The sequence below is a fragment of the Camelus bactrianus genome, chromosome 6 (genome assembly GCF_048773025.1).
Source record: "Camelus bactrianus isolate YW-2024 breed Bactrian camel chromosome 6, ASM4877302v1, whole genome shotgun sequence".
NCBI classification, from domain to species: domain Eukaryota; kingdom Metazoa; phylum Chordata; class Mammalia; order Artiodactyla; family Camelidae; genus Camelus; species Camelus bactrianus.
The window spans coordinates 77,458,377-77,485,169 of record NC_133544.1 but is presented as its reverse complement, the minus strand read 5'-3'; the positions used below and the strand labels follow the sequence as shown (position 1 = coordinate 77,485,169).

General features: G+C 44.9%; 1 protein-coding gene across 10 annotated transcripts in view; it reads right to left on the bottom strand.

The window, feature by feature from the left end:
• SEMA6D (semaphorin 6D) overlaps positions 1-26,793 on the bottom strand; it is a 517,967-nt gene that overhangs the window by 25,941 nt on the left and 465,233 nt on the right. For 5 of the 10 annotated variants that reach the window (XM_010965268.3, XM_074366066.1, XM_074366068.1 and 2 more), the window contains exon 1: positions 26,297-26,695. The exons of 4 other annotated variants lie outside the window; for them this stretch is intronic. The gene's annotated coding sequence lies outside the window, so the exon portion shown is untranslated. Of the gene's footprint in view, positions 1-26,296; positions 26,696-26,793 lie in introns of those variants that run through there. One more of the 10 variants, XM_074366062.1, reaches the window with a different exon arrangement.

Here is a 26,793-nt window from a genome sequence, read left to right as displayed (position 1 = left end):
CCCCTGGGCTCTCCGTGTGCCCAGAGCCACTGACACATTAACCCCCATTCTCCACTGCAGGACCCTCTGCATACCTGCATTTCTGCAGGATAAAAACATCTCTTGTGTGCTGACCCTGGCGGGACTCACCGCCCCAGGAGATAGCCCACCTCCCACTACCCTAGGCGGACAGGTCTCATATCCTGCCCTTATCAAAGTTATAAATAGCACAGTTCAGAGAAGTCCCTGACAGATCTTACAACCAATCAGGTACTTGTGCACGAATTGATCATGCAGCCCCTACTCCTTGTGTGCACAGCCCCCTCCCCCCAATAACAGACCCTGCACACCCACCCTCGGTGCTTACGCAGGCTCCTCTCGTCTGTGTGGCCCCCGTTGTCTACAGCAGTGTACCCCCGATAAACTCCCTTCCTCAACTCTCCTTGGCCTCTGCTAAATTCTTTTACCGACCCGCATCACCAGCCTGCCCGCCACGTTGTGTCCAACATTCATGTTTCATCTTCTGCAAACCCCCTCACCCGAGGTCCCCCGGTGATACCAGGATTTAAAAACAGCTGGTGAAGGGTTTACAGAAGGTTCAACTCTAACAACCCAGAGATAGAAAAGTGGACTTTAAAAAATTTGTAAAGCCAAGAATTCCTTGTCCATACACTACATTTTCCAGTTGCCAAAAATATGGCTTTTTGTTTTTGTCCTCTGTATTTGAAAACAGTAACAGTTGCTTGTCTATGGCGAACATGGAGAATGATCACTCATCATCGTGCGGGAGGATCGAAAATAAACTGCTACCATGAGCGGCATTCCATCAGAAAATTCAGTTCTGACTTGTTTTTTCAAAATGCACTTCCTGGGTGCGAAGTACACAGAACTCTGCTACTGTTGCAATTTCCTGTTAGTTTATACTTCTTTCCAAATAATTTATATAAAATGTCATATTGTCCTCCTGAAGGAAATGAGTGAGTCAGGCTCAGCCCACAGTCCTGGACTGATCACTGGCCCAAGTGAATTTTATGGCCAGAAAAAGCTCTGCAAGGGCCCAGCCCGAGCCTGAGTCAGTCCCCGGTGACTCACCTGCAGACCTTCGTCCGGGCTCAGTATCTATCCTATCTGTAAGGTTTTGAAACTGCTGGGTCCACAGAGACAAAATGGGAGTGCAAGTAAATTGATGCCAATTGCTGATTTTTACCAAATGGACTCGACACCCCGAGGGTATGAGAAGAGTTGAGCCCTTGCTCCTCCGGCGGCTGGGGGTGGAGCCTGAGTGAGGCGCGGGGCAGGGGAGTGGGTACCAGGGTTGCCAACGTGGACTCGGGAGCCAGGATGCCTAGCGAGGACACCCAGCTCTACCGCTTACCTAGCCACCTGCCCTTGGGCAAGCCGCTTCCCTGCTCGGTACTCCGGCGCCCCTGGGAAGTGGGGATGACTAGCAGAGATCTCAGAGAGCTGCTGTGAGGACTGAGCAGGTTACCTAAGGGGCATCCCTGAGCTCCTGCGGTCAGGGGAGTAACAGGAAGCCTGTGCGAGGCTAACGGCACAACCCTGAGCAAACACTGCGCGGTGCGAGCTATAGTTGGAGATAATCGTGCTTCAAACCTTCTATCACCTTTACAACCTTAATTCTCGCCCACCCCTATGAGTCACCTCAGGGGATGTAAATCTCACCCCAGAACCGAAACATACTGAACACACAGGGATTGAGAAATCTGGATTCTCCTCTTGCCTCAGCCTTTAGGAGCCAAGAAGCCACACCTCCTCTGGCTTCGGTTTCCTTATCTATGAACAAGAGGTTGGGCTAGAATATCAACGGTATTTAAGTCCCATCCAAGTCATTAGATGTTATTGATTCTGAGTTTGGTGTCTGGGTCAAAAAAGGCTCTTCACCAAAAGGGACATGATTCCCAGTTCACCTTCTCAATTCCTCCTATAGCAGCGGCGTTGCCTAGGATACAAAGCGCACGTGCTCCCTCTGAACCCTGAGACAGGAGAGCTGGGATCGACGCCTCTGATCCGTAACACCAAACCCCAAATGGGCTTTGTAGTACAAACTGACTGATGCCTTGAGCACGGAAGGTGTCTCCATCGGCGCTTATGCGTGTGTATTTGGCACTCTGACTCAATCCCAGGTGGAATGGCAGAGGGTGCATTTTTTCCCCTCCTAATCACATGGCCTTGGGAAATACTGCTTTTAGGTGCCACCTCTAGCTTCCCTGGACCCAGGGGTCAGGTGGTGCAGGCCCTCCCACTGGTCAACAGATCACTTCCAATTTCTCCTTTAAATTGTGTGAGATGCTCTTGGGAAGCGCAGGTCACATACGTCTGGAACCTCTAGGTTTCTTAGCTCTTCTCTGCGTCTCCCTGGAAGGAATTTCATGAACTTCCTCTGTGTGTGAGGGTGGGATCAGCAACTCCCAGCTCTCAGCAATACTCATCCCAGACCAGGGGCTGGGCAATGAGCTGTTCACTTTTATAGCATCTTACACCTTTTAAAGCAAATATACCTTATCAATTTGGGCCCTCAAAGGCTTAGGACAGAAATTATTATCGCCATGGAACTTCATGTCAGCTTCATGGGGACAGAAGTCAGGTCTGTTCTGCTCTCTGCTTTATCTTTATAACCCACCACGGTGTCTGGTACCCGGCATCTACTTAGAGAATGTTTATTGAGTTAGTGAATGAATCTCCACCGTGTAGACAAGGAGTTAAGAACTGCTCCAGGTTAGGCTGTTAATAAAAGGCTTCTGGGCCATCTGTCTCTGGGTCCACTGCTCTTTCTATCACCTCAGTGGCTAATCTCAGAGAGACTCAAAATGATTTTGTGTAGAGAAAAAAATAACAACAACAACTAGGTTCCACAGTGACATTCAGCAGTGATCTTACAGACACGCGGCCCAAGAGGGACCAGAGGTCGGGATGCGGATGTCACTTCTCTCACGTGACACTTCCGTAAGCACCCCAAACTCTGGGTGCACGAATTCACCAGATCCCAAAAACGAAGCTGCTTCTCCTTCCTCTCTGCCTTTGCAGGTGCTGTACCACCGCCTGGAGCCCCCTTCCTGCCCTTTCCTCTTCCTTTATGCCAATGCCTCGTCAGAATCACCTCCCACCAGCCTTTGCCCTCTTTCCCTCCTCCTGCCACCAAACTCCGGGCTCGCCTCTGTCAGGGCACAGAGCACACAATACGACACTTCCTTCTTTTCTCCACTTCCTCTCCCCTCCCCCAGGCCCACACTGTGAGTTCCGTGAGGACAAGGACTGTGCCCTTGAGGTCCATAAATACATTCCTTAGAAAATGGTTGGTCCACGGGTTAACAGTTGTCTGTTGAATGAACTGTTACGTGCAACTCTGTATCTTTTGAAGAAAAATTAAAAAATGGAAAAAGCCCTGAAGTGCACTTCTCCCACGGATGGCGAACGGCTAGCAATGGCCAGTGACAGACACAGACACCCCAGCAGGGAACTATGCTGCAGTGTGTGTGGCGGGCGTTCCCGCTAATCTGACCACGGTAAGACCTGGGCTTCCACAAATTTCACTGTGGCTGGGATGGATAAATGGGACTTACAATGATGCTCCAATGACAGTCTCTGGCCCATTCCCTACAATGACCAGTGCCTTGGACCTGGGGTCCCCAGTTCTCTCCCAGTCACAGGCAGCATCCTTGGGAGGTATAGAAAATAGTGCTGCTTTACATTGCAAGCAGGCTGAACATTGCTGAAGTTAGCCCGATTACCTTTGGAGGTTCAAGGGTGGCTGCCTTTCTTTTTTCACCGCCTACCCTTACTAAAGACTCCTTGATAAAAAGGAAGACGTCTAAAGCCAGGGGAGATAGAGGGCTTGAGGTCTTTTGTGTCAAGGATACAGGGACAAGGTGGGGGTACAACCCGAGTCAGCAGAGAACTCTACCAGCACTTGGAGAAGAAAGACGGGAGGGACCTCTGGGTTTCCTCCTGGGCCGTTGTGTCTACACCAAGCTGAGGACAGAGGGAGTGCTGCCTTTTTCACGCTGTACAAGCTAAGGTCCCAGGGGGCCTCGAGGGTGGTGGGAACTCGGGGAGAAGCAGCCACTAACAGGCACACTAACAGTGGGAGCACTGCTTTCAGACGTGCTCTAATCAAAAGTTCCCAGGCACTAAGCTCTATCTCAAGCGATCGGTTACACCTTCTCTGCTCACTGTGTCTCTACAGCATCCTACCTGCCCAGGGGAGCAGAGACGGAGGCCACCGCGAAGCAGCAGAGGGATTCTGCAGCAAGGGCACCACCTGCATGTGTCGGATGCGGCCGCCTCCCACGCTCCCAGGCCAGCCCTGTCGCCTCTTTGGAGGTGAGATAAGGGAGCACTGCTGCTGACTAGCTCACCAGGGCTTTTTAAAGGGACAAGTGAGAAAATGTGAGTGAAAATACTTTGTACACTGTAAAGGTGCTATCCAAGTGTGGAGAAGTAGTATTATTACCAGGGCTCTATTTAGCCACAGTTTGCAACAGCTCGGTACACCGACATCGCTTCTGCTTCCGCTCAGATAAATGTGAACATTTCTGTTTCCCTGGATGCAGCTGCCCTGCAAGTCAAGGGTCCTGCTGGGCCTCCTGCTCTCTGCACCGGGATCGTCCTCCAAGGCTACTCTGATTGGCAAGTTCCGACTCATCCCTTAGGAGCCTTCAGCAGTTTGAGCCCTTTTCCATCCCCCTCCTCTCACAACCCTCCATCCATCCTGACGATGGGTTTACCAGGGTGGGCGGCACTGCCCATCTACTTGCTTGTCTTTCTGATTCACGGAGCTCCTGGAAGGCGGGATCTGTGACTTCTTAGTGGAAATCAGTTCACGGGCCACTACATGAAGTATTGCCCATGCCCGCTCTATTATGAGAGCAGAATGTGCCTGCTAACACACTCCTTTCGTTTTCACGTGACACACCTGGAGGTAGGTGTGATGTGCACGTGCTGGAGCCTGGCAAAGTCAAGGCGAGAACGATCACCACGAGCCAGGCCTGAATATCACAGAGCACCAGGCACTGGACTGAGCATCCCCTGGGAGGCTGGTGCTAGTCTTCCAAGTCTTCAGATAAGGAAACAAAGAGGGAATCTGCCCTCAGTCACAAAACTAAATAGTGGGGCTTAAGTCAGTCTGACTCCAGCGTCTGCGGTCTTTATCTCCACACCACAAAAAAGCTAACGCCGAAGAAACCAGAAGGAGAGGAGGAAGAGGCATTTGTAATCGATCATATTTTTAGCTCGATTTCGTTATTGTGGAGAACAGCGCTCAACTCTTCTTTTGGTCCAGTGACCTAACAGGTAACTGTGGCAGACAAATAAATAAATAAAAGATTCTATGAAACAATGAAATAACAAGAGAGGAGTTTCATGCAGGAAGTGAGCGAAGATCCTGTCTCCCTGAGTCTGGGGACTTGTTTCCACCTCTTCTTCCTACCTCCACCTTTGAAGTGCTCAGAGGCCTCTTCCCCACCATCCCTGACCCCACATCAAAGCCTTCAAGTTGTTTCCAGGGCTCACAGGGCAGTGGTGCAACGGGGCCCCGGCCCCAGAGTCAGGGAACCTCTTCGTTCAGGTGCCCCTGTGTGGACGGACGCAGACTGAGGGTGGGAGGTCCCACAGGCCCCTTCGCTCCTCGGTCCCTCAGGATTAAAGGTCGTCTTGGGATCCCTTCATTGAAACGTCTGGCAGGCCAAGCAGAGCGGATGGGACGGGGAGCACGTAGGGAGGAAAGTCTCCACCTCTGAAGGCCTGGCGACTTTCTTCTGTTTAACGGCCAGTAAGAGAACAGTAAACAGGAAATTCTCATCCACACCCTACCGCAGACCCACGAGATGGCTGAGAAAGGGGGGTCAGTGGGGACACCCACAGGAGCCCAGAGAGGACGACCCATCTTCTCACCATGCCTGAGAATGAATCACCTCAGACAATCCAATGAGGAAAAGGCTTTAAGAATATTCTGGTTCCACCACCCATTAGCTGTGTGACCTTGGAAAAACCACTTCACTTTACATCTGAAAAAACAGATACTAACTGGACTATCTTAAAGGATTGTTTTAAAGGTTATAGCCTTAATACTCAGAAAACCATTAAAACTGTGCCAGGCACATAAGTGCAGTAAGTGTTCGCTATTATTACGGTTATTGCTATTAGTGTCATTATCAGTGTGACTGTTTCTGTGTCCCCTCCCCTGTGACAATCTAACCTTTCCTGAAGACCACATCTGGTGATTTCAGTACCTTTCCTGTGCTCCAAATTCTCTCTCGGAACACTCTTTGGAAGACCAGACAAAGAAACTGCCTTCAAGTAATTTATCTTTTCCTGGCACTAATAATAAAAAAAACAAAACAAAACACTTAAATAAACCACTCAGCAATCAGATGACATTCTCACAAGTATGGCTGTCAGCATATTAGATGTCAAGCATTTTGCCGGTATAAATGCACCAAATATATTTAATGTCATTATTCTTTTAAGATGCATCACACACTCAGGCCCACCTCTAAGATCTATCTTAAAAGAAAAGGGCCATGACACAGATGATTAGAAGCCCTGAGACCTGGCCCCTGGTCTCAGACCTCACTACCTGCTGGGGAGTGGAGGGAACTCGGCTAGATTTCTAAAGGTGGAAAAGTCAGTCAAGAGACACTGGACTGAATGGCTGAATTCCTTGTCATGGGAATGATGAATTAGGTCAACGGAGAACTCAGTCCTGGAATATTCTGGAGAGCAGGGGTTGATGCCAGTGCTATAACACCTCCCAGTCCATGGAGTTTCAGGTAGCTAGATTTCTAGCTCTCAAAGGGCTAGAAAAAGCATGGCAGTTTAAAAAGATGGTCCCCCCAATTTTTTTTTTTACTGTTCCCATTTAGAAGGGCGTGTACATATCCTCCCCTTGAATCTGGGGTATGACCGTCTGAATAATGGAATATGGTGGGAGTGCTGTTGGGTCAGTTTCTGGGCCCAGAACTTAAGAAATGGGCAGCTTCCTCTTTGTTTCTTCAGACACCTTTGCAGCCAGCCACCGTAACATGAGGAAGCCCAGGCTGCTTGGGACGCCTTCATGAAGAGGCCCACGGAGAGGACGAAGGCAGTGGCCCTCAGCTCCATTTGATCTCCCCGCTCACCGGCAACACTCACAGGCTTCCCACACGAGTGGCCAGCTTAGAACTGGGTCCTCCAGTCCCTGGGGAAGCCACCCTCGTTGATATGAAGAGAGCAGAAATGAGTCTCTCTGCTGCACTCTGTCCAAATTGTAGATTCATGAGTCAAATAAATGATGGCTGTTATTTTAAACACTCGGTTTGGGGATGGTTTCTAATGAAGCTAGATAATTGATATACTCCATGTGGGGGAAGGGGGAGAGTTCTTTCCTGGCTCCTTTCACTTATTCTCTCCATCCTGAAATACTGCTTTCTTTGCTTTGTCCTTAGTCCAGCTGAAGACTCTAGCTGTCAGAGCTGGATATATTGCAGCGACACAGGAAGCCGTTGGTCAGAATGCAGATGCTATGACAATTCCCAGTCTTCAGATTGTCTTTCTGTGTGACAAGCAGTACTAAATTTGTCCCTAAAATGTCTTGTCTTAGTCTCTTAAAAACTCAGGCTTCTTGTTATTAATCCGAAATGAAAATTTTATCAAGAAAGAGCAGTTTACACTGGCGAATGCCTTTTGTTTGGGTTTTTATTTCTTAAAGACAACATTTAATGTTAGTAAAATTGGGATAAACTCAATATATTGCACATGGCAGGGTAAATCAGAACAACCAGCTAGAAAACAATTCAGCAGTGGGTACACACATGCTCCCATCCACGCAAACTAACAATCCTAACCCTGACTTAGTGATTTTTGCTTCTGATAATTTATCCAAAGCAAATGATCTAAAGTAAGAAGGAAAAATAAAAGAACCTTATTAGAAGAAGATGCTTATTTACGATGGTGAAAAAATTGGTAACAGGTTAATTTTCTAAACATGGAGAAGTAGTTAAAATAAAAGTATATTCCAGTGTTATGGAATATTATGCAACCACGAAGATGATAATAATGAAGACCAATAATCCTCAGCTTATGATGTAATACCTAGTGGGAAACAGCAGAATTGTATGTCCACTGATCACAATTCTATAGAATCAGAGATGCTTATAGACAAATATTAAAAGAGAATAAAGACTAAGTTATTTTAGATTTTTTTCCCTTTAAAAATAATGTTTTGTATTTTTTTTTTAATATTTGAAAAAGGAGAGATGGAGAGATGATCCCTTAAACATATAAAATCACCCTCCCATCCAAATAAGCTGAGCATTTTCTTGATGAAGATAGTTATTGACCTTCTGTTGACCAAAAACTAATATTTGGATCCTTGGAAAAGGTCTCTTGACATATTATTTTAGATGGTAACTTCCTAGAGAATAAGTCCTCTATATTTATGTATCATATTTAAACTCGGGGTGTTCAGTAACAGAAAATGGAAGTAATTCAGAGATTTCTGTTAGATCAGCATATTATAATTTGGGCTTTGCTTTCCTTCCCGTCAAATTTCCTTTTTCCTTCCCAGGCTTCCAAAATACAAAGTGCTAAAATAAAATCAGCAACAACAGTTTCCATTTTTAAAGTGAACTTTAATCTGAGTTTTACAAAGATCCATGCCAATTCGAAATCACTGCTGTGCTCCCGGTGCTAGTAATACAGCTCAGGTCTTTTGCATTAAAAAGTTAGCATTCTGGTCACATAGGAGAAAGAAAGCCTGGCTTAGACCCCTCAGTGGTCAACTGCAGGCCAGCAAAAGCAAAAGGAGAACTGATTGCAACTGTCCTTGGATATGTGAAGCCAAAACCATTTTTACCCCGGTTGTTTAAATATTGGCATCAAGGTCTCCTTTCTTGATTCTAAAAACATGCACAGGAAGACGGAGAAGGAAGACCTGGCTCACTGAAATTCCAAACTTCCTCCTAAAGCAGCAGGAATGCTTTCCCTGCCAGGCTTCTGGCTGGAGTCATCACCCGACTTCACCACGAGCCACACACGTGACATTTCAAGGCATTAGATATACTTTTATTTTGGATGTGTAGCAAAACATCAAATGCATGTTTTCACAAACTAATTTGCAGGCAGAGCTCTTTACATTGTACCTTAAAGCTAAATGGCTGCTGGGACACTGAATCTATTTCAGAACCGGGTCACACTGGCCCATTTTTCTTAGCCATAAGATAAATACCATCGGAGATAAGGATAATTCTGTAATTCTGCCTCTAGGTGTGCGAGCAACAAAAAGTCAGACTTCAGCTCCTTCTGTGGCCCTTTTTGAATCAACCTGCTCACCCAGTGCTATTACAAATGTAAACATATCAGTCAGCTAACCATCATTAGGGGCTGAAGCAATAACTTGGGAGCTAAAACATCGACTTCCATTTGGTTCCAAGGCTCCTAAGCTAAGCATTCTATTGTACACAATAAAACAGGCAGAAGTCAAGACGTTCCCTTCCAAGATAAACTAAAATTAAATGAGGTTCAATTAAATTAAAATAAGTGACTAAATAAACAAAACCCTAATCTGGGGAAGTTTTAGGAGGCCCAAAGACATGTTATTTCCAGCTCTTGAAAGAGGAAGAAATTACCATTCTCTCTCTTTCACACACACACACACACACACACACACACACACACACACACCCTCAACTGAGTTGTTTAAAAGAATCTACATGAACACCTCTTCATCAGTGTCAGAGTAGAAACTGCTTAATATTTAAGCGATGGTATCTGCAGCCCTGAGCACCAAGGCTTTGATATTAACTGGCTCCTGGTACTGTGACTTAACACTGGCGCTCTTTGTGGGCTTTTCACAGTACAGAAGGGCTTCCCGTTGCTTCTCTGCTCACAGACCAACAGCACGCTTGTAACATGGAAAAGGTCCACTGATGATGCAAATGTTTAGGTGGGTGATGGGTGATGAGAGACATTCTGAGCTTCGAACTCTCTCGTGATCGAAAACCTGCTCAGGTGAAAGGTGGCTTCAGGCAGAACTGACGGTCTATCTAAAAAATGATGATTGCTGAATCTCAATTAACTTAAAGTTGTTTTTCTTTGATATGCCTTTATTTATTTCAATTTGCTGGTGACAACTTGATTGAAAAAAAAAAGTGTATCCGAAGTCTATGCCTGCCATTAAACAGCTATGCGTTTTAATACAGAATTTGTAACAGTGCTGTGAGATATCAGAATGATTGGCCCAGAGAAGATCTTGCTTCTCACTCAGGGTAAATGAAGATTCACTGGGGGTACCTCTTTCTTTCACCTTGGAGAGATGGGGTCTCCAGAAAGTCAGGTCTTTGTCTACCATCAGTACAGTGGCACCTTTTCTAAAAGTTAACATTGAAGTTTAAGACTACGCGTCATACGCCAAGAGCCAGCATTCACTTGGCTCCACGTTGTGGGGTCTGTTTTAACTGGTCCCAGTGCCCTTGACAGTGGGTTGGCTAAATAGTCTGACTGTCGCCTGCAATGTACAAGACAAGGATTGTAAATTAGAGAACTCTCAAGGATGCCAATATTTGGGTATTAGAGTTTTCAGCTCTTGAATATAGTTTTTTCCTAAGCGCGGCAAAAGTACTGGAGTGAGTTACATCTCCTCTGGGATATTAGCATAAAAATCTATAGAGAGGAAAGGACAGATTCAAATGAAATGAGCAGAATAATTCCGATGCTCAATCAACTTGATTTTATGATGTAAAATCACCAAGCAGCATGCGGACCTAGTCTAGAGGTCAAAAGTTTCAGCCATACAACTAAGCTTCTCAAGAAGACTCCTTCCTGACTTCAACTTCTTTTTTCTTTTGGTCTCATAGTCCCCATATCCTAATTTTGAGTTTTGAGAATATGATCACCACAGTTATAATTCAACCCAGGCCTGACATTATTTCACACTCGTGTCTTACTCTCCTGAAGGGTGCAGATTACTGGCAGCAACCCTGGGGACCATGTTTAATCAGTCTCAGTTTACAAATGAGAACCAGGGCCCAGGGAAATGGGAGGCTTGCCTGAGTGTGCAAAGCAGTGAGCACTCAGGTCCAGAAAATGTGCCTCTTTCCAATTCATGTCTGTCTACTCAGATCAATCCAGAATAAACTGGCATTTGTGAAAAGGAGCAATCAGGTCAGGCTACATGATTCACAGGGATCAGTGCAAAATGAAAATGTGGGCTTCCTTAATCAAACATTATTAAGAATTTCCAGATGGCTGAAGCAGTCCATTCTAACCAGGGGGGCCAAGAGTGACTGCACAGGTCACACACCCATGAAACTGACCCTGATTGCATTTATTTCATTATTTACTGAACTTTGACTCCTGGAGGGCCTAGGAGAAGAAAGGCTCTCTGAACACTGAAAATGCTAAAAAATTATCTGTTGCATGAATAAATGAATGAATGCATTAGGGAATGAGTGAAGGAATGCACCAAGAAAATTACAACTCAGCTAGAGTCAGGCTGACACAGTAAGTCACCGTGAGTACTCAGTCCGTTATTTAAGTGTCACAATTCCTAATCTGAAAATACCTCACAACATAATAAATTTTCTCAGCCCCAACATAAATACGTTGCAGAACTATGTCCAAAACATAGTGGCAAGGTGTACACGTGGTAGCATTACTGTGATTTTATGTGCTCAAGAAATGCCCACTTCTTACCAGAAACAGTCTTGTGTTTTTTTCCATCTATTGTGTATTTAGAAGTAGCCATCCAGATATGTTTCATGGAACTTATCCATGGGCAAAATCTACAAGCTCTTCAGACATGAGTATTTCATGCACTGCCAAGCAAGCATCCTTGATTTGAAAACAAGAGTAAAAATAACAAAACTACTACAATTTATTGAATTTTTATTATGTCAGTACCGTGGTAAGAGCTTTGCATATATTTCCTCCTGAAGAAATCCCTGATAACATCTCTATGAAGTTGTTATGTTATCCAGATTCTCCAGTGAGGAAAACAAGGCTCTGAGAGGTTGAGGGGGGCAGAATCAGAATTTGACCTTAGGACCGTTTGGGCTCCTGGAGACTTTTACAGTTCTTTGGAAGGAAACTGGCGCAGGCTGGATACACACAGAATAGCAGAGCGAGGGCCACTGCTTACCCGTAAGGAATGAACTTGATCTGATAAGGCCTGAGTGAAGTTTCACTTTGGTGAATGAAAATGCAGCCATAAAAAACTGGGAGTAGAAATTTCCGATACTGAAAATCTAGGTTGTTAATTTCATAGTGTACTGCAAAGTTGTGCAAAGACAGGTAAACACATATTTCCTCACCCATATTTTAAGGGGCCTTAGGACAGAATGGACTGCGTTACTGGACCAGGAAAAGAGATTGCACGGGACGGAGTGAAGGAAGACTCAGCCAGGCTAAGATTTCCACTCAGGTAGTCAGCAATCTATTTTATGAAGGGACAAGAAAGGCCGAAAAGGGGGTAACTTTCATGATTGTAAATGTGAACTTACAATCATGCAGCGTCTCACAGTTGAAGAGAAGAGTCAGTGTTTCTGTCTACCTCTCAAGAGATGAAACTGGCCTCCTAATTATGGCTTGTATTTATTACGATGTTTCAACCTGTTACTCTGGCAGGGGTATCTTATTCCTCATTTAAAACAAGCCACAGTGGGGAGAAAAATAAAAAAATATGGGAGCACAGTGAAAGCAAATTCATTTGATGTATTCTGTTCGCTTTTTTTGTAGCATTGTCCTCCAATGTCCTACCTTTTCTATTTTTTAACTGTCTAATTCAGTGAAAGTGCTCTTCTAGGGATGCAAAATTTTCCAATAATAGCAGAAAAGTATTTCTGGCCAAACTCCAAAGTTTTAGAGCTTGAACTTGCTCATGAATATGTTCATGTAATGAACAATGGGTGTACATAGTATGCATATATAATGTAAAAAGGCAGTTTGTAACAAAATGCTGCTTTTGCGCATGCACCCACTGGTTAGCCAATCTCCTCCATGTAAGCTGATGGTTGTGGTCCCATTCTCCTGCCCAAGACGGCCTGAGGCTTCAGGTATCAGCAGGCGTCATGATTCTATCCATGGAGACCAGAGGGCAAGTCTGTACTAGGAAAGGTTTCTTAGGGAGACTTGGTCTCTTGATCTGCTGGGTTCTCACCTGGGATGTGCCAGTTTTATTGGGAACATGAGAAGAGGTCGCCAAGGCAGAGGCTGACAGGCTGCGAATAGCAGAGAACACAGGCTGAGTCCTTGATGACATTGTTGAGCCAAAGAATTAATGAATCCTGGAGCCACCCAATCTCAGGACTGTTACTGGCTTAATATTACATGTCCTCATTGTTCAACCATTTTTAAGTTGAGTTTTCTGTTACTTGTAGCCAAACCCAACATGACTAAGCATCTACTGTGTTCTAGGACCTAGCAGGCCAATTTCCATGCATCACCTCTAACTGATTTCATGTCTCTTTAAGATAAGGAACACTTTCTCTATTTAACAGAAAAGTAAAGAAAGACTTACAGAAGCTAGTGGTACACCCAGTTTCTCATATCTAGTTAGCAGATAGGGCAGGATTCCGACCTATGTCTGTCTGACGTTGAGAGTTATTTAAAATCCCTGTATGTGTTTGTATGTATGTGCGGGGGTGTTCTGTTTGTATATATGCCCACACTTACATACTTACGGGGAGGGTGTAACCTGTAGTTGCACAATCATTCATCACATTTTTGAGTCTTTGATAAAATGTTAAAGATAGTTTAAACTGTTAAACATATTCCCTCATAATTGAGGGAACATGCAATGAAATATAGCAAATGGCAAGAACTGGGAAATACAATTATTACCAAGTTTCCTTATGCATCAGGAATTACTTATTTTTCTTCTCATGGGTCAGAACATTCAAGCTCTGTTCTGAGACGTCGTGCCTGATGACGTCTGCACTAAACACTCATCAACCTGTACAGAGGCCACGAATGAGTACAGTGTTTTAACGGAGACAGGTGTCTCTGAAGAAAATATGGAATCAAAGATGGCAAATTAGCTGTCTAGGGGCTACCACGCACTCTCCCTTTTTCATAAAAGATTTTGCAAATCAACCAAGGTCTCCTTTTTCTCCCCGACCTTGGATGTAGCCCCGCAAATTTCCACAACACAAGATGCAGCAGCAACTCCCAATCAAGGTTGGCTCTCCACCCTGAAACTCATTTGCCCTGTCTGTCCTGCGTGCTCCACGGGGAATGACTCTTCAGGGATGTAACTGAAAATTACAGGGAAATTGTGCAATGGTAGCGTATCAACCCCTGAGAGCGGAATGAGGTGCAATTACTGCTAACTGAAAATATTATCTATGCATTTCTGAAAATTGAGTCTAAAAACTGTATTAGCAGCCATGAAGTTTAAGTGATCCCAAAAGAAAAGGGCAAAGTGTTGTAAAATGTAAATGGTAATAATAAATTTGAGAAGTTGGACTATTTGTGTGTCTGTCTCTAAATGCAGTAATGAAGTGGGTTTGTTTGTTTTTTGAATCACCATCAGATTGGACCCTACCACCTAGGTAATTAAAATCTGAAGGTACAGTGTTAAGGAATCCTACTACTAGAAAGAACCTCGAAAACCACTGAGACCCTCTGCTGCCCACCCTCACCTCACTTTGCTCTAATGAGAACACAAGGGCCAGCCAAGGCCGGGACCTTGTCCAGAGACACCTGGCTGGCCGACAGTGGAGCCGGGCCAGGTTTCCAGTGCCCCAGCTCTGTCCTCGTGCTCCTTTTTAGACCGCTCTGACAGCCTTTTCACTGACGAGTGCACATTTTGAAGGCAGAGACAGACTCACAGACATAGAAAACAAAACTGTAGTGGGGGGAAGGAGGTGTGGAAGGATAAATTGGGAGTCTGGGATTTGTAGACACTAACTACTACATATAAAATAGAGAAACAAAAAGGTCCTATTGTGTAGCACAGGGAACTATATTCAATACCTTGTAATGGCCCATAATGAAAAGGGATATATATATATATATATATATATATATATATATATATATATATATATATATATATCCTGAATATATATATATATATATATACTGAATCACTATGCTGTACACCAGAAATTAACACAGCATTGTAAACTGACTATACATCAATAAAACTTTTTTTTTTTAAATTACATTAAGCCTCAGAGATTAGCTATGCGTGTGGCAAAGAGAAGACGAGCGAGGGAGAGGTCTCTGGTAACTTTATACAGTTCTTACCAAAACACAGGCTCATAATTTTCTGATTGACTTCTGAGGACGTCCCGTGTCGTGGGCTGGAGGTGGTCTTGGCTATCAGTGGATGGGGTAGTCTAGTGTCACCTGAGGAGCCACATCCAATCAGCCAAAAGGCAGTGCCAGAGCCACCAATGGATGGTCTGGGCATCCCCATCACCTTTTTGTCAACCATCCTTTGCTGAGCCAGTAGCCCCATTAAAACACCTGCATACAGTCCTCCAAAATGGTCTCCTGTCCCCTAAATGCTCCTGCTTTATTCAGTACCCTAATGAAGACAGCTGGATTCAGGGACCTTGTCGATTCAGTTAATTGGGTAAGAAGTATTCACTCTCACAAGAAAAATAGTGAATGACTATACACAGTATGTTTAGTACAAAGCAGGACATGAAGACCAGTAAGGTTAATTTTTGTGTTGTTACTACTACAATGATTGGATTTAAAAGCCCCCAACTATGGTAGCCACTATATATAAAAATAGATTTAAAAAATTTCTGTATAACAAAGGGAACTATATTCAATATCTTATAATAACCTTTAATGAAAGAAGAATATGAAAATGAATATAGGTGTATATATATATGTATATGTATATACGTATATATGTGTGTGTGTATATATATACACACATATATATGGCTGGGACATTGTGCTGTACACCAGAAACTGACACATTATAACTGACTATACTTCAATTAAAAAAAAAGCCCCATTCTAAAAGTAACATGGCCCTCCTCGCTACTCATGTTCTATGATTTTATTGTCTCCTTTGCTGATTGAATCTAGGAGGTTTTCTAGTGAGTGGTTGAGATCATGGGCTTTGAAGTCAGACAGGCTTGGGCATGAATTCTGACTCTGCCACTGTGTTTTCCTAGCAGAGTACTTAACTGTGGTTGGGAGACAGAATAACGTCCCCAACCATCCCCAACAATGCCCAGGCCCTAATCCCTAGAACCTGTGAATATGCTACCATACAGGGAAAGAGGGACTTTGCATATATGACTTTAAAAGAATCCTACAGTAGGGAGATTTTCTTGGATTACCTGGGTGGGTGTAGTAGAATCACAAGGGTCCTTAAAAGATGGAAAAGGAAGGGAGAAGAATCCAAGAAGGAGACTTGACTATGGAAGCAGATGTCAGAGTCACAGAATGGGTGGCTTTGAAGATGGAGAAAGGGGCCACCAGGGAGGAAACACAGGTGGCCTCCAGAAATGGAAAAGGCAAGGCCATGGATTCTTCTCTTGAGTCTCCAGAAGGGGCACAGCCCTCCTGACACCCTGACCTCAGCCCATTTGGGACTTCAAACCTCCAGAACTGTCAGGTAATACATTCACGTCGTTCAAACATCTAAGTTTGTAGGAATTTGAACAGGAAACCAACTGATGCTGCTTGAGCTCCTCATCTACAAAATGGGAACAAAAATGTATGCGCCTCAAAGGGCTGACATGGGAATTAAATAGGAGAACGTAACTAAAACGCTTAGTGCTTGGCATAGATGAAGAACTCAATAAATGTTTACTGTCATTACACATCATATCATTATATAGAGAGGAGATTTATACGTTGTGATTATGATAAATGGTGACTCCATAAAGCATCATTTAGTGTCTCATAATAATCCCTTACATTCGAGTAGCGCTTGTCTGGTTTTGACAATGCCCTTTTATCGATATTGTTTTACTTGATGCTCATTGTAATTGCCAGTCCACAGATGAGGACACAGAGCCCCCAAGGGGACAGTGCTTCCCTTAGGTCACTCAGAGAGCCCACTGCTGGCCAAAGCTGGAGTCCAGGCCATCAGATTCCAGAAACAGCAGGCTCCCAATTTCATCATGTGGTTTATAGAAATACACATACAGGGTTTGTAGAATCTCAATATGAAACAAAAATGATAAAGCCAAATGATGATGAGGTTGTTCACCCCACACACCACCATCTCCCACGTGATCTCCTCCAGCAGCATTTCCTGCCGGGGCTCCAGCCCCCACTCTCGCCAGCGAAGCCCAGCTACTCTCTCTGATGCATCCAGTCAGCTGTGCAAAGCACGGGGGAAAAGATTCCATCCTGACTGCAGCAGGCAATCACCTGGCACCCCGAAGCATGAAGTTTGATTACCTTTATCTCAGTTTATCATTAAATCAAAACCTGTTGCTCTGAATACTGGCCCAGGACTCCACCTAAGAGATGTTACAGGCCAGTCAGCAGAAACAAGTGAGTGCCCTTTTTCTTCCTTAATTTCTGTGCACTGTGAAGATCTTTGGCAAACTAGGGGGAAAAAAAATCACCTCCTTAGCTTTGGGCAGATTTTATCACTTTCTTCACTCTTTCACAAGCCAGCCAGGTTGCTTTCGGCTCATAACCATTCTTCCATTCCTCTTGTGGGCAAGAGGTTTGAGATCTACAACCTAGTTGCCTGCCAGCACTAGCCCTGAAGTCTAGCACCTTGCTTGGATGGGAATCTGAATCTTCCTGAGATGCCAGGCAATTTGCAGGTAGACTGATGTTTGAGAAACTCTGGCTACACTGGAGCATCGCTTCTAAAATTGTGGTCAAGGGACAATAGAGTAGGAGTCACCTGAGTTGACTGATTGAAATGCTGACTCTGGGGCCCCATTCCAGACCCAGCAGCACAGACTCATTGTGCTGGGGCCCTGGGAATCTGCACTTTAACCCCAGGAGATGCTGATGAATTTTAAAGTTTGAGGGCCACTGGTAGAGATCAAAGGCGTGGGTGATGACAGGAATGGTTAGGAGTGTGCTTGAATTTCCACGGTGTTATTCAGGTTTTATCAGCCTGGAGGCAACCAGCACAGAACAGGTGCCAATCATCTACATTTGCCCTTCAGCCCAACCAACAGTGGAAGCCGGATTTCTTACAACGGGCATCTGAAGTGGCTGACATCTGGGTCAGGGCTAGGCAACGAGGCATCACGGTTGGGGTAAACCTCCAGGCCACTGGAGCACTCCTGCTAAATTCCCTTGTCCAGTCTGGCTGAATCTGTGGCAAGCGTAGTGGGTGGGAGTGGAGGAGAGCTGGTTGGAAAACTGGCTTCAAGGTCTATATACTCATTAAGGAGACATGATAAAAATCACATGCGAAAAGATGGCACAGTATAAGGGCTAAAAGCACGGGCCTTGGAGCCAGACTGCGTTTACTTTTACTTAACACACACTGAGCTAAATACAGCGCTCACTACAGGCCAAGCACTATGCTAAGTGCTGTTCAAATATTAATCCATTTATGTCTCACAACAACCCTACAACCCTGGGTACCACCATCACCGTCCACCTTTTATGTCGTGAAACTGAGGCTCAGAGAGGTTAGGTAATTTGCTCAAGACCACACAGCTTAACTGTCACACAGCTGGGACACACAACCCAACAGGCTGGCTCCAGACGTCAGGTTCTTAACCACCCAATTCCATTGTTTCTCATGGATCTCAGTCCCAGTTCCACTACCTGTGAGCTGTTTGACCCTGGGAAAATTACTTAACCTCCCATCCCTTAGTTTTCCCCTGTGTAAAATGAGGATATGATTAATAATAGTGGCCACCTCCAAGAATTCTGATCAGACGATTTAATACATCCACCTAGAAGACTATCGGGCACACAGTAAGCACTCAATACATGCTAACTTGTAGTTAGCTCTAGGTCCTACACTCTCAGGGGTAGTGTGAGAATTAAATTAGATAATGTATTTAAAGTGCTAGGTGCAGCGCGACGGCACCCGGCAAACACACGGTGAGGGCGAGCTGTTATTATTAGTGAGCTGAGCCAGCCCGGTTTATTTTAGGCTCTGTCTGGAAGGCAAGTGTGCTCTACACGGGGGGAGGCAGCATACCCTTTGCTTCAAAAAGTAACTGGGCAGGAGCCAGACTAATTACTAGATTCAACAGGTTCTCTGCTGTCTGTCACTGGAAGATTCCTGAAAAGTTCCCGATATTGAATTAGTACACGCTTAATCCTTTTCCCCCATTGACCTATTTTATAATTTCTGATTGATCTTTCATTGGCCGTGATCCTTCAGACTTAAAGAGTCTTCCCTGAGACTATCCGACATGTAACTATCAACTTGTAAAAGACTTAAAACATACCAGGGAGAACTGAGCCACTGGAGCAATGCTTGGCAAAGCAGTTGGCTTAATCATTCCCTAATGTAATTGTTTTCATTTTATTTTTCCTTTATTATGTGTTCACATGCTTCTACTGCACAGAACTTACGTCTTTCCTCCCATAAAGCGTTATCACCTCCACTATTAAGCTTAACCGTGGAACGATTACAATTTATGTTAACTCAAGGGGTTAATGATGGCCTGGAACCCCTCCTGCCCAAACAGCCTAGTGTGGGGTGGGGATGGGCATGGGGGGAGGGGGAGAAGGTGAGGGAGCAGGGTTATTAGGGTCGTGGGGAGCTGCTGATGGGGGGTGAATTTACCCTGAAAGCTCAGACTCAGCACCCAGGGATGCGAGGTTCCCAGGGTCTCTCAAGGATGAGGTTTTCCAAAAGGACGTATTAACAGCTCCAAGCCGTTTACTGCTACTTTCCCGCTTGCGCTATTAGGGAAAGGCTCCCACCCCATTCCATCAGTTTACCAGGCATGATAGTTCATAACTACGATTGAATAAAAAGTTGAACTCAATTAACAAGTTCGCTCCAGTACTTGTTCTGCATCTACTACGTGTCACTCGCTCTGCTAAGTTACGGGGTGAACAGGCAATTTCAGCTCGTGGGCCCCGCGCTCTGATGAGCACTCAGAGTCCAACGCCTTCCATCCTCGCAGTTTCAACGAGTTTCTACTCTCTCCACATCGTCCCCCTCCCCAAGCCCCCATATCTGTATGCAACTTATTCTTTAGTAGAGTCCACGTCTAGAGACTTTACAAGTCAAAACAGAAAGATGGAGCCGATGACACGGCGACCTTCGAGCTGGGTTCCGCTGAGCCTCTGTGTGGGGGGAACCACCGTGCTGGGTAGTCTGAGGCCCACCACGTCACCCCTTGCACGCTCCTGTATAACACGGAACCGCTTGGCAGCTGATGTGGGGGTTTTAGCTCTGATCACGGAGCAAAGTCCTGAATCATCACAAGATTGATCCCATCCATTCTGATGGCTCAAGCCGCAGGGCCATCTGCTGAACGGCTAAGTAGTGTAGACCAGAGCCACCCAATAAATACTTGTGGGTTGCGTGGCCAACTGCTTTTTCACACCTGAAATGCAAGTCCCTCCAAGGCTGGGACTCAAACGGGGACGAATGGCCTAGGCCCCCACCCCCCACCCCAGCCTAAGCTGTTCTCTATGCCTGGAATGCCCTCCCTCTTACCACCTCCCCTGCTGCCCCTCACTGTCCACCTGTCCAAATCCTACCTAGTTCAAGGACGAGCTCAAATATCAGCGGCTCCACAAAGCCTTCCCTGACCACCCTAGCCAGAAATAACTCCTCGCTCCTCTCAGTTTCCATAGGTCTGTGTGTGTGTGTGTGTGTTCGCTGGCACTTAAGACACTGGTCGTTTTATTTTGGCTATGCGTTTACCTCGTCTTCTCCAACCACGCGGGAAGAGCCTTGAGCTCTGGAACTCAAGAACTGTGTCAGTTCCTCTTTGAACTGTTTCCCCACCCTGGCACCTCCTTGTAGAGAGCAGACACTTGGTAAAAGTTAGCTGAACGAACAAATGGTTACCCCAGCAATGACAAAAACAGAAGCAACTGCAACATTCATCCCATCTTCTTCTGTCTCTCCTCCTCCTTCTTCTTTGGTAGCTTTTAAAAATCTATTTACTTGACCCATCAATTACCCAGGGGAGGTTTGGGGACTTACTGATAAAGGCAGACAACTCTGCAGACCGAAAAAGCTCCCAGAGAGCCTTCCAAAGACAAGGGAGGCCCAGGCCACTGGAGGCGCCGGGAGTGTCTGAGTACCCGGTCTGCTGACAGCCGGCTCCTGGGAATGGAAGTGCTACTTTCTCAAAGAGCTTCATCTGCTCTGGCTCATGTGTGCCAGCTCCTCGGCTGAGGAGAAACTCCTGATTTTATTTTTAAGTACAGACTCCAATAATAGGCTAAGTAATTGCAGATCTTCCTAAGGCCTTATTATACATGTACCAACAGATTGGACTTTTTAAAACCCGTATTTCCTTCCCATAAATATATGTCGAGAACCTTAAATTTCAGCATTATATGCAGTGATGATGTGTATTTGTTTTCATCCCTCGTACTGGAATCCTGAATACAAAAGAACAATAACAAAAAAAATGCTGATGCCTAGATGACAATATCTCAACAATGTATCTGATCAGGTACAGAGGTAAAAGGATTCTCCCTCAATGGAAACTAAGAAAACTGTATGTGACAGTATGATATGCAGCCCCGCTTCAGTAACACGCTCTCCATCCTGGTGCTGCTAATGCTTGAACAGCTGCAGCTCTGTCTTTGTGCAGGGGGCCCCATAACTACTCCTGGGAAATGGGACAAAGATACATAATGGATCTGTGCCTGCCAAGACCAGAGAAACCAAAGTCAATTGCCCTCTAATGCAGAAGAACTTTCTGGTGGAGAGCGATGAATATTGCCATTTGTCCTATGCCACGCAGTCTTGGACAAGAAAGCCTAACATGGAGGAGAAGGGTGGGAGAAGATGCTGTTCTAGAACCTCTGAGAAGAAGAGCACGTCATAATTATTTTGCCAACAGGGCTAAAAATCAAAGAAGAGCGCCCCAGGGTGATTTAGTTGAGGGAAAGGCAAACACTTAAGAGCATACCCATTCTGTGCTTATCGTTTTATCTGATATAAAATTTTCTCTCCAAGTATGATTCTTTCATTGAAAAACAATGTCAGAAATATCACAGAGTCAGAAAATCACGGGGTGGCCCATATTCCTGGAAACAATTCCGTATGGTGATGACGAGGTGGGTGGAGATGTCAGGCAGACCTGAGTTCGAATCCTGACTCTACCACTTCCCTGCTCTGTGACCTCAGGAAAATGACCCGACTTCTCAGGGGCCTGAGTTTCTTTCTTTTTTTTTTTTTTTTAATAAAGCAGTGGTCAGAATAGAACCAGCTTCACCCACTTGTCTGAGGGTTCCGTGACATAATTAAGATAAAATCTTAGTGTGGTGCCTAGCAATTAGGAAGCGGACTAACAACACATGTTAGCTGTTGTGGTTGCTGCTTTCTCCTCTTCTTCCTCTACATCATCATTATCATCACCACCATCATCGTATCATCCCAGCTGTTTTGTGGCTGAATTCATCAGTAAATATTCAGGAAAGAAGCAAGAAGATAGTCTCCCTCCAAAATCTGAGGCAGTCTCCCCTTCCCACTTCAAACTCCAAAAGTGGTACTTCTAATTACGTCTAAAAGTCTTTCTTTAAAAAAACCAACACAAAAGCAAAAACCTTGGCAGCATAACCTATCAAATGTCTCCACCTAATTCATGCCATTCTTGCTTTAACAAACGACGACCACTGTAACAGGTATCTTATTGAGTAAAAAGAAGAAAACCAAGAAAAAAAATGTAATAGCACTGGGCTCCATTAGACATGGGTCCCAGACTTAGGTACATCACATGTTCTTTGAGAAAAGAGATGAAGCAGCGATATATTCAGTTCTCCAAAGAACTAGACAAGGTCTTTTTTTCTGTTTTCAGTCATTTGGGATCACAGGCTAAACGCTACTTCATTGTTTTCTTCCCCTCTTCAATAGACTGAATTCTGAAGGTCTAGGATAAGTGGTGTCTGAATGACTCCGTCTAATTCTGTAATTCTGGTGGTTTAATCCTATCAGGTCTAAAGGGGCTTTCCTGCAGGTCGTGTAAGGTTGGGGCAAGTCCCCTCTTAAGTGGAGCACAACACTGCAAGCCAGCAGGGCCCTTCTGCAGGTGCACCCCCAGGAGTGGGTGAGGGGCCTGGCACAGGTTGCCAAACAATGGAAACTTCCTGTTCTGGGTGTTAACTTTAGTTACCACAGCCAGACAATGCTGCCAGTGGAGTGGAAGAAAAAATTGCTGTAGCCAGCTGTGTTGTTCACAGTCGGATGGATTCTGTGTAGCTCCAAATGGTGACAGAGCCAACAGCCTGTTGTAGCCAAGGACAGAATGATGGATGATCTACATACTGTGTCCAAGTAGAGAGAATGGCAGAAGTTCACTTCAGGGTTGTTAAAATGCTAATCCGGGGGAGTTAACAAAAGCTTCATAGAAAAGAGAAGTTCGAGAAATAAGTATACTCATGTGGTGCCGATGTGGACCACTGATTTGATCGCCCTTGGTTACATAAACCGTTGCTTTTCAAAGTAAGAATATTTTCTAGTTTTCCTGTTGGGACGAATGGAAGCAGCATCTATTATCAGCTGCTCTGCCTCTGTTGTCTGGGTCTGAGGAGGAAAAGTCAGGCTGACCACAGCCACCTTAACTGAAAAGGGTTATGATATGCTTAATATAGTTAGATGATTTTTATTCTCTCCACATGTCATGGGAATAAATCAAAACACACTTTTTTCCCCCTCCAACTGGAAGTTGGCAGCTGTTCACAAAATAAGCAGCAACCTAAGAAACTGGCTTTGGTAGATTTTAATGCTAAGTCTCCATTCACACGAGCCACTGAAAGCAAGATCACCTGTTCCAATGACAGTTTCAACATGTGAATTACACTAATAGTACATTGCATTATTAATGTTAGACGCAGATAGACTGGCCCACTGTAAGTATTCGGTATGGATCACCTTGCCTTAAAATCTTTAGGATGAAATAACATACTTCAAAAAAAGATGCAGATTTCCATTTCCTGCCAAATGATTTGGTTTTGCCATTCTCTATTTCTTTGGATTCTTACTTAAGTTGAACATAGAGAAACAGGTCAGCCTCACCTGGTGCTGGAACATTGAGTACCTCCTTGCAAATGACAGGTACTCAATAAATACTGACTAGTTGGCAGACCCCAAGTACCTCTTGCTTCCTCTAAAAACGAATCTAGAATGGTCAGGCTTAAAGTCCATTAATTGAAGTAAAAGGTAATATTTTATCTTCCAATATGCTATGGAAGGAGTTCACCTCCTATGATTACACCAATAATGGTTAGGCATTCAGCCAGGCTTTTAACTCTGCATAAAATGCATCAGAAGGGTGAAAAATGACCCTATTTCAGATGCATTTTTCACTCCTTGTATCTTAGTGAAACTCAAATGCAAGAACAATGACTAAGCTAATTACCAGGGTTTATTATGATCAAGCAGCAAGAAGTGAAGAACTTCTCCAGTTTCAGTAAGTCCTTAACAATGATGGGCATCCTTGTGAATCAAAGCTCTGATTCCTGCTTACTTGTCTGCGTGCCTTTCAAGCAACAGAAACCACCACCCAGGATTCAGGGGCCTACTTACCCAGAGCACAGTTACTGGACAGATCCTTCCTGTACAGTAAGCAGCAAGTGAACTGAAGTCCACCAGGTTTCTAAGTAAGTTGCCCCCACTCTAAGGACTAATAGGTTTACGTCACAACCATCTTTCAAATCCATCAAACCAGGGGAGACAAGACCAGATGGTGCTATTAGAGGGCACCAAAAAAAAAAAAAAAGAAGAAGAAGAAGAAGAAGAAGAAAAGAAAAGAGGAAGAGGGCAGAATGCCCACAAACCTAAATCAGATGCAAGTTAACCAGCTGTTTGGTGAAGAAGAAGCCACAATACTCCTGGCACATTGTCCTGAATCACAGAAATGCTCCTCCAAACAAGGTTACGTATTTAATATCCCTAATAGAAGCAAGGACAGGTAACACTATTCTGTAGGATCCAATAAGAAACGGTAGCAGCTGGCTGTTAATCTAACTAAATATAAACACCACCAATGGAAGAAAACAGTCTGCTAAACAACACATTTTGGAAATCTTAGGGTTATTTACATAACTGTCTCTCTGGAGCACAGTTTACAGACCTAAATCAGAGCACAGACACTAACTATAAAAAAACCCAAAACTCAGCTATGGCTGGGCTATAGTTTATTTACCTTAAGATGTTTAAGTTCATGATAATATAGACCCAAATCTCAGAGCTTATTTGGCAATTTCTATTTATCTAAGCCAGGGTAAATGTTTGTGTAATATTTGCCAGCCTGACAGAATTTTCTGTCACTCGCTACATTACACATGACTACATACAACTTAATTTCCTGAGTTAGAGGGAGGTTTTTTTTTTTTAAACAATATGAATAAGCCAGCATCAAAACCTATTGTTAAGCACCAAAAGAATGGTAAAATCCTCACCCTGAGCTGTCTGGGATAAGATTTCTCAACTCTATAAGGAAGAAACCTTGAAAAAAATTTCCAAACAAATATTTCTCCTCTTCTCAGGGACAGAGACCAAACCAGACTGTAGAAACCTGTTAAACCTTTCCCTAGGGCTTCAGCCTTGAAATAAAAGAATCTACTTTATTGCCCCAAATATCAAGTAGAGAGGACAATGCTTAAAAAGCCCCTAAACATTTTACTGCAGACTTACAATTCTTAGTGGCCAGAAGTTCTTGGGAAAATTGCCTCAGACATTTCTTCTCCCAGGTAACTGGAAACACTACCGTTACTTTAAGGGAAAGCAGTCTCCCAGAGTGATAGACAGAGGGTCCAATTACCAAGAGTGTATCTGTAATAATGATCCACTGTTCCTTCTGTGTGAATTTCGCAGCTGAATACGGTGAGGGGCTGGGATGCTGGAACTTGGGTTACTGACTGGTCACCTCAGAACGGGAGTACTACTCTGTGGTCCTCCCATGCTGTAATTAACACTGCTACTTCACTCCCCCCAGCTCCATGACATTTAGCTCTTTACAAGTTCGGGATTTAAAGGACCACCTGATAGCAGTGGTCCCAAGAGCCGATTTAGCAGAAAAAATGCAAACCCAGTCCTCATCCACACCTTCAAGTCCTTTATGACCTTTTATTTCAATCCAAGAAATCCAAGAATTATACACCACAGAGAAAGCTTTGAGCCCTTCCAAATTGCCCAAGGCGGCTGCTGTATCAGTTTCTGTAGACCAGAAACAAACATCGTCGCTGTCAAGACGGGATATAAAAGTTTCCCTACCTTCCTCCTCACCATCCCCCTGCCAGCGGCTGCCGACGCGAGCGGCGGCTCGCTCCCTGCTGCAGGACGCCTCTCGCCGGAGAAGGGGCTCATGCAAAATTGACTCTTCCTTATTTGTTTCCATCCATAATTGATGGGTAGATGAGAACGTAACACATCTCAGCGCTGGGCTCTTGCCACCTGGCGGAGACCCTGTCCAAGACGCTTCCGTAAATCATTTCCAGCCGGAGAACAAAGCGCGGAAAGTTGCGGGGGAGAGTGGCGGAGAAGAGAAAGCCGGGCGCCGGGTGGGACGCGGGGGTGGGCGGTGAGCAGCTCCCAGTCCCAGAGCCCGCCCGAGGCGCGCTTGGCCAGCAGGGGGAGAGGGAGGGTGGGAAGTGGCCGCCCTCTGGGCAGGAGCCGGTGCTGGAGCCTGGTGAGCTAGGCGAGGGCCGAGTCTCCCGAGACCCCGCCCTTCGCCACCAGGCGCCACCCGGGGGCCGTCCAACCCGGGGGCG